Here is a 17611-nt window from a genome sequence, read left to right as displayed (position 1 = left end):
GGGATAAGATGGTTGAACCTTTTGCTCAGGGCGGCATTGCTGCACCAGTCTTTGAACTATATTACTTATGTGCACAGGCTCAATTTGCGAAACACTGGTTCGACCCTGGTGACACGGCCCCACACATATCAATTGAAAGACATTCGGTCCGCCCAAACGACATACGATCAGTCCTCCTTGTCCCTAGATACGGAGACATCTGCCCATTTGATCCGGTATACACGACCACTCGTGCGTGGGCTAGAATCTATAAGAGAATAGGGCTGGAGACCCCGTACGACCCGTAAGTCCACCTCTGGAACTACTCTAGTATCTCCCCTACGTTTGATCGGGCCCTCCAGCAATCCTGGGATCCTGATTGGCTTTTCACATTGCGGGACATGTTCCTTAATGGCGAGTTCTGTAACCTTCCAGATTTTATTGGAGCGGTGGGAGGGGGACAGCTTAAACGCCTTCAGTACTACCGAATGAGGGCTGCATTCTCGGCAAAATGGCCAACATTTCCACTAGAGCCCCAGGCACACGAATGCATCAGGGCAATGGTGTCTACAAACAGCCATGGTAAGGGGGTCATGGTAAGGGGGTCTCCATGCTGTATTCTTTAGTGCAAACCCACACCCCTTCACGTAATACAATGTGAGAGGTTTGGGAATGTGATGTGGGCGCCCAGATAGACGAGGTCCTGTCAACTAACACGATCCGTCTCTATGAATTCTGGGCTCCGACTAATTCAGTTTAAAGTCTTAAATCAACTTCATTATTCCCCTGCCAGGCTGGCTAAATGGCTGCCAGGCTGGCTAAATTTGTTGACAATTGCACAGGTGTTTGCCCCATGTGGGGCCCTATCATATGTATTGGGCGTGCCCAGTGATTATGGTGTTTTGGGGAGAGGTCGCAGAGCTTCTTGAGAATATTACGTCGATTCCGGCGACTATGTCCCCTTTGAAATATTTACTGGGCAACATTGGCAAGGTGAAGGAAACCCCGAGACGATTGTTTAATATTTCATGCATTGTTGCCAAGCGCTGTATTCTAAAATGTTGTAAGTCTTCTGCTGCCCCTACTAGGGCAACTTTTTTAAAGGACCTATGCATGGTGAATGATGATGAGGAACTGTTATCGGTCCCGTCATCGTGTCGCCCCAAGGACATTTGGACGTTGCTGCGCCTTTACCTGTGTGATATGGCCTCAGACTCTGATGTAACGCCTATACCTTCATCCTGATATGTATTGTGTACTATTTTTATATTGGCTTCTTTTTCACCCAATGCTTTGTTATCTCCGAATGATGTAAGAATTCTGTACTACGTTTTGTTACATATATATACCGTGATGTTGTAGTCGTGCTCTCTTAATTAAAACATGTTAAAAAAAAAATACATAACCTTTAACAAGTTCATCAAGAAAACATTACAAATAAGAAGCCACAATTGAACAACACGCTTCAAACAATCAATTCAAACAATCATAAATCCAAGATAATGAACACATCATTTCAAACAAATTCATTAATACATTCTGCAGTGTTAAAAGATAAAAGACTTAAAGCCACTGGGTTACTGATCGCCCAATTTTAACATTTTACAAAACCTACCACTGCCAAGGTTACAGAGGTGGGCTGTCCACTTAAACATCAAGACGATAGGGAATGACAGTCAATAAAATCTGTTGAATGCACGCCAAATTATTTATGATCAAAAGAAAGATGCTCCCACGTATCATACCTATACAAATCATGCAGTGTGTTTCTCCAATACATTTGATACAACATAGCCTTTACTTTAGAAGGAGGGACAACAAGCTCCTCCCGACACGTACTTAGTTGGGGAAGCGTGTTATTAAAATACTCAGCAAATGACATCATGCACCTTTCACTTTCCCGCAGTAAAATAATATTCAAATCTGCGTACATTGTATCTTTGACACGGCACAAAATTTTAAGATAAATTCTGAAAATGTTCAGGTTTCTCTAATAGCCAAGAAGGTGAGGCCCAACTGAAGCCTAATTTCAGCCAAACGTACAGAATTTGATAACCACAATGCCCTCTGCAAAATGAATCCTTCTAATTTGGGAAGAATATCAACAACCCAATGATGCAGGACGTCAATTCAATAAAATAACTTTGGCAGAATGTTACCCTCATAAAATTTCAAAAGAGGTATAAATGAAAATGTTCCATATTTTGAATCAATTTAACATAGCTGGTTAGCAAGAGCCTCCACCCTACATGACACATATTCCTTAATATGGATGTTATGAGGCTTACAAACAATAGGGAAACCTAAATTACATAATCCATCCTCTCCAATTTATCAGACCCAATTCACCACATGAAAGTATTCATATTATTCTTCGCCGAACATTGCATTATTTTCATTTTCCCTGAGTTGATTCTTAAAAAATGAACCTTAGCAAACTGCATATGCATTAATCATTCGCTGCAGCCCAATAGGGGTGCAGTCGAACAATACAAAATGTTGAGATGTGCGAGTTAGACTAATTTCAAAGTATACAATTTCAGGGAAGCAAAAGCAGCTTGACCAATAAAATAATCAACATCTGAGACATAGAGATTAAAGAGACTGGGAGCCAAAATGCAACAATGCCTCACTGTCTGCGTAAAAATGTTAAATGATAGAGTGCCCTCCTGATCAAGCCTTACCTGAATATTTGAGTGATCATGAAGTCCAGTAATTAATCGAAGCATGCGATCAGGTATCCCCCATTTGGCACGTTTTGTCCACAAATATTTCCTGTTAAACGCATTAAAAGCAGCAGACATGTCTATAGAAGCGACATAAACAGAATCATATTTTTTATATCATGCCTGCTCTTGCACACACCTAAGGACAAACCATTCAGATTGGTGCCATGATGCTTCCTAAAGCCCACTTTCTAAGTCTACCCATGTCCATAGCACATTTTTCCAGATGTACCAAAAGGAGCGAGTGGAACACCTTACTATCAGCGTCTAAAATGGATATGGGAACAATTTGTTAACATAAAGTGGTCAAACTAGTAGAACAAACCACTGGAACCCTCTTAAAAAGAACATTTGACAATTTGTTGGGTCCAGGGTCCCTAAAAGTACTGATTTTAGAAATAATCTCTTCAATACATTCTTGATCAAATTCCAGCCTCCAGGCATCCCCTACTATATTCAAATTGCTAGAACAGGTGTGATCAACTGAGGCCTCTACTGATTACAACACTAAAAATCAACCCACGCTTTCACATGGACTTCATTAATTTGCTTGGTGGATTTACATGACACAATCTCTTTGAAAACTCTACAAAAACAAATTACATTCTTATTTCTGAGGATCTTCAGTATGCATTCATAGTCTCTTTGTAAAAGGCGGGCACGTTGAGTGTTTTCCCAATTTGTGTACACTTGTTTTACTTTTTTAATCTGAGCAAAAAAATGTCAGAACCTTAAATCAACCCCTACCAGTCTCTTAATTGTTCTAATCTTGGACCTTAACTCCCTTTTTTCTACAATAAAATAGAATCATATTCATGAAGATGTTTTGTTGAGCGGCTCTTTAGTCAATTAAAAGTGTTAACTTTAATCAGGACCTCCTTCATTCTTAACTCCACAAAATGTTCACAATTGTCCTGATTAAAGGCACTACATTTCCAATCTAGTGAAGTTGCACTCCTAAGCAAAGAAAGTTGCTTATTAAAAGGCCCCACCATAGAATAATTCCAGGTAATCCTTTTATTTCCAGGATTTAGATGTAAGTACCTTGCTTATTGCGATGTTGACTAAAAATTCAGTCAATAACATATGGGGATTGCTCCAAGAGGAGTGAGTAATCCTCAGAAATGTACAGCAACTAAATTAAATATCATCCACCAGAATATAATCCAGAACAGATTCAATTTTACCCCATGCCATGTAAATTTACTGGGAATATCCCACTCGTCAGCGCCATTTAGCATCTGAAGGCCAAGACCTAATAAACACATTGACCAATTAAAGCCATCACAACATTTATTGGGGAACAATTCAGAGATAATCCAAACGCTACTTGCATTAACACAGGTAACATTAAGATCACTCACAACCGACAGTCAATCACCCTCCTCCATATTGGCCATCCAGTCATTAAATAGGTAGTAAGAATCTCCAAAAAGAGTTCTAAATTACAGACACCTAATTGGCAATATAGATTGATGATCAAGATGATTCTAAAACCTAAAGTGGTAGCCAACTTGGCTTCCACAGACAACACCCCTTTTCAAATGTCAAAAATCTTGATGAACTCTAACCCCAAACATGATTTAATCAGGATCATTAAACCACCCACAGACGAACCACAATTTTCCATTAAAGCAGAATGAATTGTGGAAGAATAGTGGTCAACCATGCTTCTTCGATAAGTATAACTTTGTGAGTTCTCAAAGTAGATCCCTCCACTGGAGTACTGAAAAAGTGAGAGTTACCACAAGTATTTCAAGTCATCACACTCAAGGATCCCCAACTACCGAAGAGCAGAGTGTGAGGATCTTGACTGCTCTCTATCTTTGTAGTGCAGAGACCCAGCTAACCAGGACCAATCGGTTTGGTCCACAAGAATCAGTCCTGAAAGAATCAATAAAATAAATCCCCCTGTCAATATCCTTTGTGAAAATGGCTATGAGATTGTGCACTTTGGCCATAAGCGCCAAAATAAAGGATCTCTTCAATGCAAAACAACTATTTTCAGACAGCAGACTTTCCACCAACAGCCTATTCTGCGGCACATAAGGGGACGACTTATTTTCCAAACCCAAGTTGCGCCCTAACTGACAACTAAGCCCAAGGGATGCAGGCTTGGGGTGTCTCTCCTCATGGGCCAAAGACTGGCCACTAGGGCCTTCTGTACCTTTCAAGATACTATATGCTGTGGTGTGCTTAGAAAAAATGCCCTCCCTACAATTATTCTGCATGCCTTCTCTTATTACTCGAAAGAACGGAGGGAACAGATAGAAGACCTAAAGGACTCTTGCCTGACGACAAAAGCTCCCTGGTGTGACCATTACCCCCAACAAAAGCCCCTTGATGGAATACAGTGTTTGAAACACAAGCCACCTCTGGAAAAAGTCTAGGGCTGATATAGTTGGTTCAGGATCATTTTGAATTGGCATCCGGAGTTACTACTTTGGGTGACTGTGAGGCTATTATTACTGACTCCTCCATTGAATAATCACCCACCCCCCTCTACTCCACACTTGATAGGATTAAGTGCAGCAAAACATGGGCCTGGGGAGGACCTTTTATCCAACACCAAACAATCCTGAGTTTTTAAGGACCTCTAAAACCTTTTAGACAATTATTCTTTATAGACTTCTTGTTTTTAGTTTTCTTTTCCTGACCTGCAGGGTCCTTTTTAGATCTCTCGAGCATTGGTTTGGTAATCTACCCGACTTGGACGCAACCACCATGCACCATGCACCATGCACCGATGCAACATACCTCTGATTGTCTGCAGATTCAGGAGAAACAGCTGGGGATGTAATTGATACCCTTATGGCAACTTCGGAGGACAAATGCATTGTGGGGATGCCAGAGAGACCAAAGAGGCTGCCCCATCAAGGGCAATGTCATCACAGACCCTGGGTATCGATACCAACCCCATCATCACACCACAATTCTTAGATGATTGAAAAAACTCCTTCAACTTCAAGTGCATCCCTGCATTCTCCAAATTAGACAAAATAGCTTCCAGAATTACAGAGTGTATTGTAGGCTCTGTTTTAATGCTCTCATATAATGAAAGCAACGAGCATAGAATCTGATTTATCTTCTGCAAAACGGGTACCCAATTATCAGGGATAGTATGATCCATATCCCTCAACATGGTGGATAATCTCCTTGGTTGAGCGGGTCTGGGTGTAGAAACATATGAAGTATCAGATGGGATGTGAAGATAAAAATCACTCTGTCCAGCTGCAAGGCCTCCTGAGCATCAGAAATGCACAACAGTTCTGCATCAATAACTGGAAGATGAAATCCTTGAATGCTGTTAGAAACACCCAACACACACCCAGAGTTGCCCCTGTTCCATAATATCTTTCTGCACTGTTTTTTTGCTCTTGACCGGGGCACTAGACCAACCTGAGCCAAGTCTACTTCTTCACTGAGTCGATCTACCGTACAGGAGGGAAGTGGCATCGCATTTGCCATCTCTAGGACTGTTTCCTCATCATGGGGCATTTTAGGCGAATTAGAAAGGCTCCTTAGTTCATACATAAGCAGAAGATGTAAAACAATACAACTCACCCTTCAGCACGTGTGAAACTCACCAACCTCTATGCTAATAAGGAGTGCTAAAAGCACTCTGGGCACTCCACCTATACTATCAATGCACAACAGCTGGTGCTACCCGCTAATACAGTAAGTTTGGCAGTTCACAACCACCTGCCAGAGACAGCTAGGCTAGCAGCTAGGTATTTCTTGCAGACTCACAAACACCACGCTCAGCTCTGCCCCCTATAACGAAAGGCTCTGGTGCACATAACTTTCCTAACCCCCCGTCCCCTACCCCCGTGCCACAGAAAATCACAACCACCATGGGGTTCACACTGGGGGGACACAGGAGTAAACCTTTCCTGGTTACTAGCTGCCCAGTTAGATTATCCACCAGGTTCTGCTGTACTAGTGTGCTCCTTGCTACTTGTTCCTTACTGCTTCTGTTAGCAGAGGGACTATAGGTATGCACTGCTCGGTGTCAAGCCACACCTTTCTACAACCAGGAAACAAATCCCAACTAAACGACCATTTCCAACTTCACTGGATTTACAGGGAACTGTCAAGGAAGATTGTGTAGCCGCTTCCTGTAATTCATCACAAGGATTCATGGACAACTGCAGGAAAGAAGGCCATTGGAATGCAAAAGGTTGAACTGATAAAATGATGACGTTGCACAGAAGGATTATCTATTGCTCTTAAGAGATGTTTCCAGTGTGTCACCATCTTTCTTTTTGCCAAATGTCTAGAGATCACGGCATAATTCCACAAATCTGGAAAGAAAGGACACTTCGCCCGATGCTGTTAACATTTTTCACGTGAGACATTGAGGGAAACCCTGTGGAGTACGAACAGGAAGATCCGTAAAGTGCATGTGTTGAAGGGGTTAGTTGGCCAGTTAGCCAGGTAGGATCCAGTCCAAAGAAAGGAGAGAAACCGCATGTAATCATCAGTGTCCGTGGGATTGAATTTCAATACAAGTAGACACTAGTTTTGACTATACATTCATTGAAAATGGAGTATGGAAAGAGTAGTTTGAAGGGATGCAATTAAATCTACCAGATGCAAGAGCAAGTGATTATGGGGAGTTCACATTGAGATAGATTCAAGAAGTGATTGAGGCACATCTTGAGTTTAAGGGCAAGAACACTATAGCTAAGGTATATGACTTGGTGAACAGTGTCAATCTATTGGGATGGTATGAGCAAATTGAAAAGGATATTTAGATTTATCCCAGTGAAGACTTAGGATGTCTCAGAGGGTTTCACTATAAAATAAAGATAAAAAGAGTGCAGCTCCAATTGTGGTGCGAGTCAGAAATATTCCCATTTCCATGAGGGAAGCGGTAAAGAAGGAGATATACAACTTGATGAAGGAATTAATATGTTATTGAGACAGAAGAAGCCCCAGAGTGGTTTGTCGTGCAAAAGAGCAACGGTCAGGTGAGGTTGTGTGTTGATCTTAGGGGTCTTAATGGGTTTGTAGTGGTAGATAAATGTCCTCATCCAAACATTGGGGAATTGATAAGTCTAGCTGCAGGGGCCAAAGTGTTTAGTACAGTTTACTTGGCCGTGGCTTACCATCAAGTTAGGCTCCATGCCAGCTCAAGGGGCTACACCACCTTTGTCACTCACAAAGGGATCTTTAGATTGAAGAGAATGCCTTTCCGACTAGTGTCTGAAGCCTCCTTCTTCATAGATGGTGAAGCTTAGTCTCCTGAAGGACATTGAGGGAGTGGTGTACATTAAAGATGATGTCTTAATTACAGGGAAGTACCAAGCAGAACAAAATCAACAATTGTGCAGAGTGTGCCGATATTGCCACAGGCAGGTCTCACTCTTGGGAAGGAGAAGTGTCACTTCCGGGTAACATCTATTGACTATTTGGGACATAATATGAGTAGTTGTGGGCTAGAACCTAGAGAGCAGTTAATTTCAACTAAAGTGAATGTAGAACCCCCAAGGATAAACAGGGAGTCATGTCATTTGGAGTATTACTTGAGGTTTGTGCAGCACTTTGCCGAGAGATGCAAAGCTATTAGAGAACTGTGCAAAAAGGGTTGTGGTTTTGTGTGGAGTAGTGATTGCCAACAAGAATTTGAAGATATCAAGAGTGCCATTGCAAGTCTGCTGGCCTTAGGGAATTTCGACACAGCTTGTGAGATACATGTGATAATGGACGTAAGTGATTTAGGCATGGGAGCATTTCTCTTACAGAATACAATGGCATTGAGATAGAAATTGCCTTTGTGTTATATTCCGTGATTGAGAAAGAAGCCCTCGGTTTGGTTTGGGCAGTACGTTGTGTTTAGAGGATTCCTGTGGGGTAGGCCCTTTAAGATGTATATGAAACACAAGCCCTGTGTGGGGGTGTTCATGAACAAAGAATTGGTGGGGTGTTCTAGGAGAAAAATAGGTGGGTCAAATCTATGCAGGGGCATGAACTTAGTTTGGAAAACGTTCTGGGCAAGGAGAATGTTATTGCAGATTATTTGTTGGAGGGGAGTAGTCAGTCCCAAATTGAACAAGATGGTAACAAGTGGGAAGAAGTTGAGGAACAAGTCTTCTTGATCTGTGAGGGAACCATCACTGAGAATGAGAGGGCTGAAGAGGGCCGAAGCCGCAGGGAAGGACTTGGAGCTAGAGCAGGTCATCAACTATGTGAGGACAGATTAGAGAGGGGGGATGGTGACCAATGGCCTGTCAGTGTTCCATAGGGTCAAAGGTGAGTTGAGCTTGGAGGCATAGGGCCTCCATACCGGGTTCCACCTGCGGGTTCTGTGAATGAGCAATTACTGGGTCATTTAAACCTTGGAGGACCTGGTAATTCCTCATTCACAAAACCAATCCCCATTCCCATTTGAGCCCCCATATGGCTCAATGGTAATGGGGATGGAGCTAATAACGGGCCCGTTAATAACGGGCCCGTTATTAGCTCCTTGGTCCCCTTGCGGGACCCACAAAGGACGTCTGGTCTGACCAGACATTGGGCCTCATTCCGAGGTTGGTGCTAGTCATGGCGCTATTAGCGCCATGACTAGCACCATTACCGGTACCGTGTCCGCCCTCGTTCAATGGGGATTTACTGGTCTAGTCCGACCTTTGCGGGACCGGTAAGTCCCCATTGAAAATGTCAATCCCCATTCCCATTTGAGCCCCCATAGGGCTCAATGGGAATGGGGAGGGTGCTAATAACGGTACCGTAAATTAAGGTACCGTTATTAGCTCTGAAGTCCTTTGCGGATCCCGTCCATAACGCCTGGTAAAAGCAGGCGTTATGGACAGGGGCACAAAGGGACCTCGTAGTAGGGCACAAAGGGTTTACCGATGTCCTTAACAGTGCCCAGTATCCCTTTGTGCCCTACTCGGAATTACCTCCATTCTGTGCGGGTCCCGCTAGGGCACCTCATAATCAGGCATCTCGTAATGAACGGTGCTGGTCCCATACCGGCACCCTTCATTACGGGAGTGCCAGCCTCGTAATGAGGCAGACAGGGGTGTTGCTAGGTCTGGAAAAGATCTGGGGCTACGCTAATGTCAGGACTGTCGGGACTCGGGGCTAGCTAGCCTTTTGGTTGTAGCCCCTGAGATTCTATCCGGGGCTACAACCAAAAGACCCGGGACTATATCCTCTTAAGCCCCCCCCTAGCAACGCCTCTGGAGACAGGTAGTCTCCTTGTAAGGATGGACATTTGGTACCGACACAAGGGGTAAGGAGAAGTTTACTGGGTATGGGCCAAAGAGGCAATTTGGGAATGACAAAATCCAAAGGGGTGTTGAGGGATGTTGAGGGGAGTTTATTGGTGGCCTGTACCATGTGTTGGGAGGCAGATATAACACTGTGGAATTATGTGCAACCTTTGAGACCTACAGAACTGAGAGAGGAGTGAGGAAATATATAATTGAGTTTATGAAGGGGCCTCTAGGGCCGTGATCACATTTATGGAAATGGTGTGTCAGAGCGAGGCATTCCCCAGGAAAATGATCAATGACAACCAGATTCAGTTGACCTTGATAGTCATGGAGTCATTTCTGGAGGGCATATGAGTAACCAATCACTGTACCTCTCTGTATCAGCTTGGGCCTAATGGAGGTGTAGAGCGATTCAATTGTACCTTGATGCAAGGGATCAGAATGGCTACCAATGCCGGCAGGGTCTGGGAGGCATTGGTGAGAAGGAGAGAGTTTGCTTGCCGTCTGGCGTCGCATACGACCATGGGTCTTATCCCGTTTGAGGTCTTGAGGAAAAGTAAGCTGCACACAATGTGCAACCCACTGTGGTTTGGGAGGACAGGTTTCGTGGATTCAATTATCAGAATTTGAAGGTGTGAGTGTCTTGAAAAAACAAGAGCATGAAAGAGAGATATGATGTGCTGAGACATGTCAAAAGGCGAGAGTGGGCAGTGGGTAACAGAGTATTTTTCAGAAAACCAGAATTGACGCCCAAGAGTGAACAGATGTTTTGGGAATCGCAGATCATCAGGTAGAGGGTTGGAGGATTCTGTGGTGTTAGAGGATGGCCAGATAGGGAACACAGGAAGGTTTGCTGAATAGGGGAGACGTTCGCCTCTGTAAGGAGGTGTGCTGTATGTTGTTGGGAGGTGAGGTCTGTTATGTTGTACATATGTATTTAGCACATTTGTAAAAGATGTGGTGCATGGGTTCCTTGTATTTGTTTCTCATCTCGTGGAGAGGGGTTCCAGCATGGAATCTTAAGAATATTTAGGCATAAATGCTGGCAATAATGAAAAGGAAGAGATGGCAGTTGCAGAGAGAGAGAGAATTGGACGGGTAGAGGCCCCCATTATCCATGCAGTGAAGCTGTATTTACCTTTAAAATAAATGCGTTCTTACCCAGGAACTAGCGGCCCTTCACTATATATCACATTGTTCTTCTGTGCTACCTAGAACACTTTGTAGATGAACCCATTCCACTAAATACCTAAAGAAAATGTGACATCCTTTTGACTCAAAATATGAATCCTTGATATTGTCACCCCTTTCCCCTTCCTTGACATTCAATCTCACACCTCTTGCACTCACCAGTAAAATGTGAGGCTAGCCCACTGATTTACTTCTGCATACTAATGTCTATAATGCTGAATCTTCAATAACTAGGTTAAAAGAAATAACGTGCTCCTACGTCAAATGCATGGGCAGCTGAACACTGTAGACAGTGGAGGGAGACCTGTACTTTCTGTATATCCTATTAGACTGAAAATACAATTTAAAATGAGTTCGTAAAGCATATTGACCTGCGAAAGGTAGGGACTTAATAAAAACAATTCATAATTAATAAATCAATAATTATAAATACTGAACCGATTGAATTAAGTTCCGTGCTTACATCCTATTAGGTAGCTGGAAGTTGCTCTCACCAACAATAACATTATTTAGAGAAAAGTACAGACCGTGAAATACTCTTTCACATGACTTTATACATGCCCGACTACTACATTGACCTGAAAGGACACTGGGAAAAAGTAAAAACTATAAATAGATTTTTTTTAAAGTGTCCACCTTATGCAGCACTATGACATGATATTGATTGAGCAGAATGGAACCTAGTGCTCAGTGGACTGAGAAGGTCCTCCAGTTGATAGAGAGGTTTACAAGGATCAAACTCTGGTTACCAATCTATTGCAAGTACACGTGTTGCAGGAAACAATGGGCACCTTAATAACTGTGCTTGAAAGGACACCCATATCACACTCAACCCCTACTTCCAGCACATCACTGTGTATTCTAGCTAGCGCATGCAGCTGTTTTGACCCCATTAACAGGAAAGGAGGTGGCTAGTGACGAAGTGATGAACTGTTGGAGCGAATGCAGTGTCTTTTATTTTGGGGACAAAGTAGTGCCTGGAAGTGTTGGTGAGATGGGCAATTTGGTGGCCGGAAGAGCATTATGCATAAATGTCGCTCTCAATGACTGTAGCTGTGCACACCCACCTTTGGCTCAGGCCCTTGGGTTGTACTTCTGGGCACAAATCTAACTATTGCTCACATCATTTGACTGCAATGCTTATCTAAATACATGTTTATAATGTTACATTAAAACATGAAATAAAACATTCACAGTGCCTGCAAACACAATGCATCCTGTGCAAGTCTGGGTTTCTATTGTCTTCTCTGAGACTAATTCACAAGGTTTCTTTTGTTCAGTTTACAGCAGGCAAAGCGTATGTAATATGGAGACGTATTTCAGGAAGAATACGCGAACTAAACGTGCCATGCTCGATGCTGAACTGGCACATCTATAATTAATTACGTATTTTAAAACATGTGAAATTACTTGATTCTGGAGACAACTTTAATATAATCGAGTGGCTTGGAGCAAGCATTGTAGTCAATCTGACAGCCTCACTTGTGTCACCAAATCGGGAGTGAAGGATGTGAGCCTCGACCACAACTTCCTTATACAAATCAGTGGAGCACGTTACTATCAGAGTAACCGTACGATCCAAAATGGAGTCTGCATACATGCTGTTTACAACACTGGCTGCATTGCACGGAAGCGCGTGCCTTCAAATACATGCCGTGTGCACAGATTTCTGAACAGCTGGTCTGAGCCCACGGGCAGAGACAGTTCATAGTTCACGGCAGGATTCACCAGGGAGCTATTTCAAGGTTTTTATGACAAGATTGAAGCATAGCCCAAACCTAATTTGCTCATTACATAATTAGAGGCATGAAATTGGAATACTTTATTGGCTGGTATAAGGAGCGCTCATTGGTTAAATAATGTGTGATTTTACACTTCATTGGTTCAGAATGAGGGAAGGCGGAATGTTCATGGCTGCTTGAATAAAGGACACTTAGATTCTGGAAGGCAATGGTGATGTAATATGTTCAGGGTATTTAAGTCACATTATAACTATTATAAGGAGATGTTTAATTAGGCATCAACTGGGCTCAGAAAGCAGCATTACATTCTAAAGAAAATTCGGATTCTTTTTTTTCGAAAAACTAAAGTTAATATACAGATCCATGCGAGCACATCTATGTACATTGTTAATCGTGGTGGTAAATCCACTGACCGGCACTTTTACTGTTCCAGTGAATTGCAAGTTGGTGGCAATACCATTGCCAGTATTTCCAGCTCTGTAAATACTGGTGCCAGCAATAATGGCAATGGAATATCAGACGGAGGAACAACCAGCACCGGTATGACTAGCACAATGGAATTGCCAGCCGCTTACGAGTTGCGAAATGGCAGTACAACTGTTGTTTTTTGCCAGTTTTACCGGCAAAAGCAAGGCAGAGGTACCCACATATCTTAGCAGGCAGTAAATGCATACGGGTGATAGAAATGAGGCCACAGATGCACCCAAGGCACCCAGGTGCAACCAATGCACACGGGAAGAGAACAAAAGGGCCACACCATCCTCAAAAACACTTCCCTACAAAACCATGCTGCCACTGGTATCTGTCAGCATTGACATGCAGCTGCTCCAGGCCAACATAGAGCTGCACGGGTTGGAGGGCCACCACAGGGAACATGAGGCAGAGGAGAGGAGGATGATGATGGTGAGGAAGAGATGTCATGCAAGGAGCTCACCATACCCCAGGTAAGGGCCTCACCATGGACCCTCCCTGACAGCCAGATCCTAACCCTATATCACCTCAACAGGGAGACTATTACAGATGTGCTGATCCAGATCCAGGATGACATATCACTGCTCGTAAAACTGGTGTTGGTCCTGCACTTTCTTGTCACAGGCACATTCCAACAAACTGAGCCAACTGCATGGCATCTGACAGGCTGCTTTCACTAAAGTGCTGTGGCAGGCGCTGTACGCACTCCTGCGCCATGTGGGATGGCACATTTCACTTCCCAATACCTTGGCACAGGTGAATGCCACACAGGCAAGATGTTACGGCAATACACACATGCCCAATGTGGTAGCAGCCCTGGACTGTACCCATATAGTTTTTGGCACCCCAGGCATCAGAGGAGGTCTACAGGAAACGAAAGCAGTTCCATTCCCCCAATGTCCAGGTCACATGTGATATGATATGATATGATATGATAGGTTATTTATAACGCGCTTAATACCCAGAGGTTTCTAAGCGCGGACCCGGGGATCGAACCCATGTTGCTCCGTGTCATCTTGCTTCCAAGGCAAGCACGTTGCCGTTGAGCTATCCTCCCTGATGCAGAACTAACCATCACCCACTGCTGTGCCAGCTTCCCAGGGCCCACCTGCACATCCCACACATGACAGGCTGCAATCCACAGGAGTAGGGCATGATTCACAATGCTGCAGTAGATGACCAAGCCATGCTTCCCCAACAGATCAGCCACGAACACTGGATTACAGGTACCGGAATCCAACATCACACATTTCACAACATGCATGGGCTGCAAACTGGTGAGATGGCCCACATAGGGGTATCCAAAGTGTGTCCAGGGGAGCCCCAAGAGCCAAGGAAAAAGGGCAGAGATGACAGTTGGCAACACAACCAATGACAAAGGTTGCCATCCATTCAAAGTAAAACCACACAGTACAACAATAAACAAGGAGATTAGTTGCTCCAATGACACTATAACATTGTAAATGGCCTGCTAAACTCCAGACACTGTTTGTGTGAGCTTAGGGGTGTGGGAATGACTATTTGAAGGGCTCACAAACACCAATGGAGCGCCTGGGGTGTCCATTATGTAAAGGTCTGAAGAGCACTGCCATACATTTAATGACATTCTGCTAAACTGCAACTGAGGGACATGTCACTGGCATTTGATATGACATGAACTCAGGTGACTATGTATCTGAATCCATCAGGGAATCTACACATATGACCTGCACATGTAACCCAGACTACCATCAGGAACCATGCATGGGAGCAATGCACAGGCCCAAAACACCCACCAATGTCAATCATCGACCATGAAAGCAACAATTGTTGGCTGTGAGCCGTGTGCATGATGTACCATGACAGACTGAACACTCTCCCCTGAGAAGTTGAATCAACATGCAAGGAGTGGAATGTGAAATTGTGCTGTGTGACAAGATATGGGACATGCATGCACAGACTGTCTATCAAGATGGTACTGTTACAGGCAACAAGTCCATGGATCGTCATCATTTCCATCAAAGTCCCTTCCCCTTGCAGGTGACTCTGGATACCCACATCTTCCACTAATTGACTAATGACTCCTCTAAGGAATCCCCAAATGCAACAGGATGTGTCAAACAAGCAGGCACATGTCCGGACTAGGGTGTCTATTGAGCGCACCTTTGGCCATTAGAAGCCTCGCTTCCGATGTTTACATCAGTCTGTAGGTGCGCTCATGAATATGTCCGACAAGGTGGAACAGATTGTGCTCACATGTGTAATGTTGCACAACATCTGCATTTGGCTGAACATTCCCCTGCCCCCAGATTTGGACAGGCCACCCCTGAGGATGACACAGTGTCTGCGGGCACCTTGCATGCACACACTGAGCGGGTAGAGGCCAGGGGAAAAGCCATCACATTGCACTCCCCTCGCACCTTTGTAAAGAATGTTCACTCACATTAAACACTTATTACTTATTACACAATAAGGAATGTCCTGTCATTGCTTTAAGTGAAAATGATTTTTATGTAGCAACTTGGAGCGTGTAACAACCTTCACCAGAACAGCATCCCCCTCTCCAAAACCACACCCTCCCCTAAAAAACCACCCTCCCCAAAACCACACCCTCATAACACCCTCCCCTAAAAAACCACCCTCTCCAAAAGCCCACCCTCATAACACACTCCCCAAAACCACACCCTCATAACACCCTCCCCTAAAAAACCACCCTCCCCAAAACCTCACCCTCATAACACCCTCCACAAACACACACCCTCAAACCACACTGGCAGTGTTCAACTGTCACTTTCTGTGTGGCTGGGTCATGGGGCTATTCACTGGGTCCTTGCCAGTGAGGAGGCGGTGTGAGCAGCACCTTGGGAAATCAGGTAAGGAGCCCTCTGTGGCGGTCACAGAGGTGGAGGCCTCGGACCCCTGGGCCCGCTTGAACTATAGGATACGCTGTATGATATGTGCAGGAGCTCAGTGGAGGTGGAGGTAGCCTCTGTGTGCTCCCGTACCCTCTGTCCCATTGCAGTCATGGTTGTAGAAATGGATGAGTAACTGGGTCATCCTGCGGCTGCAACCCTGCATGCACTCACACATTGCATGCATCTCCTGAAGCTGCTGGGCTACCAGATCCTTGATGGAAGCCTGCCACTCCTCAATTGCATGCAGGCTTGCACTCAGGGCCGACACATTGGCCACCGGCAGAGATGGAGGCTGTGTGGAGGGCCAGGGCAAAAGCATGGAGATGCTCCTGCCATCCCAGGTTCCACCTCATTCCCCTCATCTGTGGTGTTGACATGGGCGTTGCCAGGATGGGCCAGTGGATGCACTGCCCGTGATCGAGAGGAGGGCATGCTGGAACCCCAATGTTTTCTGGACACCGGAGAGATGGCAGCACTGTGTCTCATGACAGATGCTGGCTGTGCATAGTGGTGGAGGCTTTAGCGACTGCTGTGTCAGCTGCCTGGCCAGTGGAGGCCACTGAGTGCTGCCATGGTGATTGTGTCATCCCCAGGACTTGCGGGTGTGTCCCCGGTGGAGGTGGTGTTGGTGGTGGATGTGGTGGTTGGTGCTGGCCCTGGCAGCCCTGCCCTGATGTCTGCCCCTGCTGGCAAGGGGTCTGGCCTGTGCAGGGGTGGGGGCAGATGTTGTGCCTGCAGTGGAGGGTCTGGCCTCGTCACTGTCAGTGGACTGTGTTGCTGTTGGGAATAGAATGAAATGAAGTAAATCATCTAGTCTGCATGCTTACATTGCACTCATGCGACATTGTGTGTTTCCCAGAGATGCACATTTCCTGTGATTGGCTTGGGTGGTATCGCTACGAGTGCTGCTACTACTAGGTGGTGGTAGTGCCTGCTGAGGGTATACACAGTGCATGCATGTGCACATTGCATGTTGGCCTGCCATGGTGGCTTGTTGTGGGTGGGGTGGGGCTTCACTTTCTCAATGTATTGTATTGGCATGCATGTTTGTAATATAGTACATGTGTATTGCAACGTTTACCCACCTCCCCAGGTATGTGTGTGCACTCACTGGCCATTTGCTGTGACTGCCATGTGTTGAACCATTCCCAAGCCCATTTTGTGCATCTCTGCTGAGGGAAGCATGATTTTGGACACGGCATCCACATGTACATGGTGTCAGATGTACTTACTGCCATCTCCGTGGGTCTCTGCTCCAGCCTCTACGCTCCCTATCCTTTGATGCCCTTCATGTGGAGGATGGAGCTAGCTGTCTCCTCCCAGGTCATGAGGTGGTGGGGTTCCACCGTGCCTCCTTCCGTGAAGGTGCTCTCCCTCCTGTGTCT

This window comes from Ambystoma mexicanum, chromosome 5q (genome assembly GCF_040938575.1).
Source record: "Ambystoma mexicanum isolate Mex_15411 chromosome 5q, UKY_AmexF1_1, whole genome shotgun sequence".
In the NCBI taxonomy this organism is placed as follows: Eukaryota; Metazoa; Chordata; class Amphibia; order Caudata; family Ambystomatidae; genus Ambystoma; species Ambystoma mexicanum.
The sequence above is the reverse complement of the archived record's forward strand: the minus strand, read 5'-3'. Positions refer to the sequence as shown.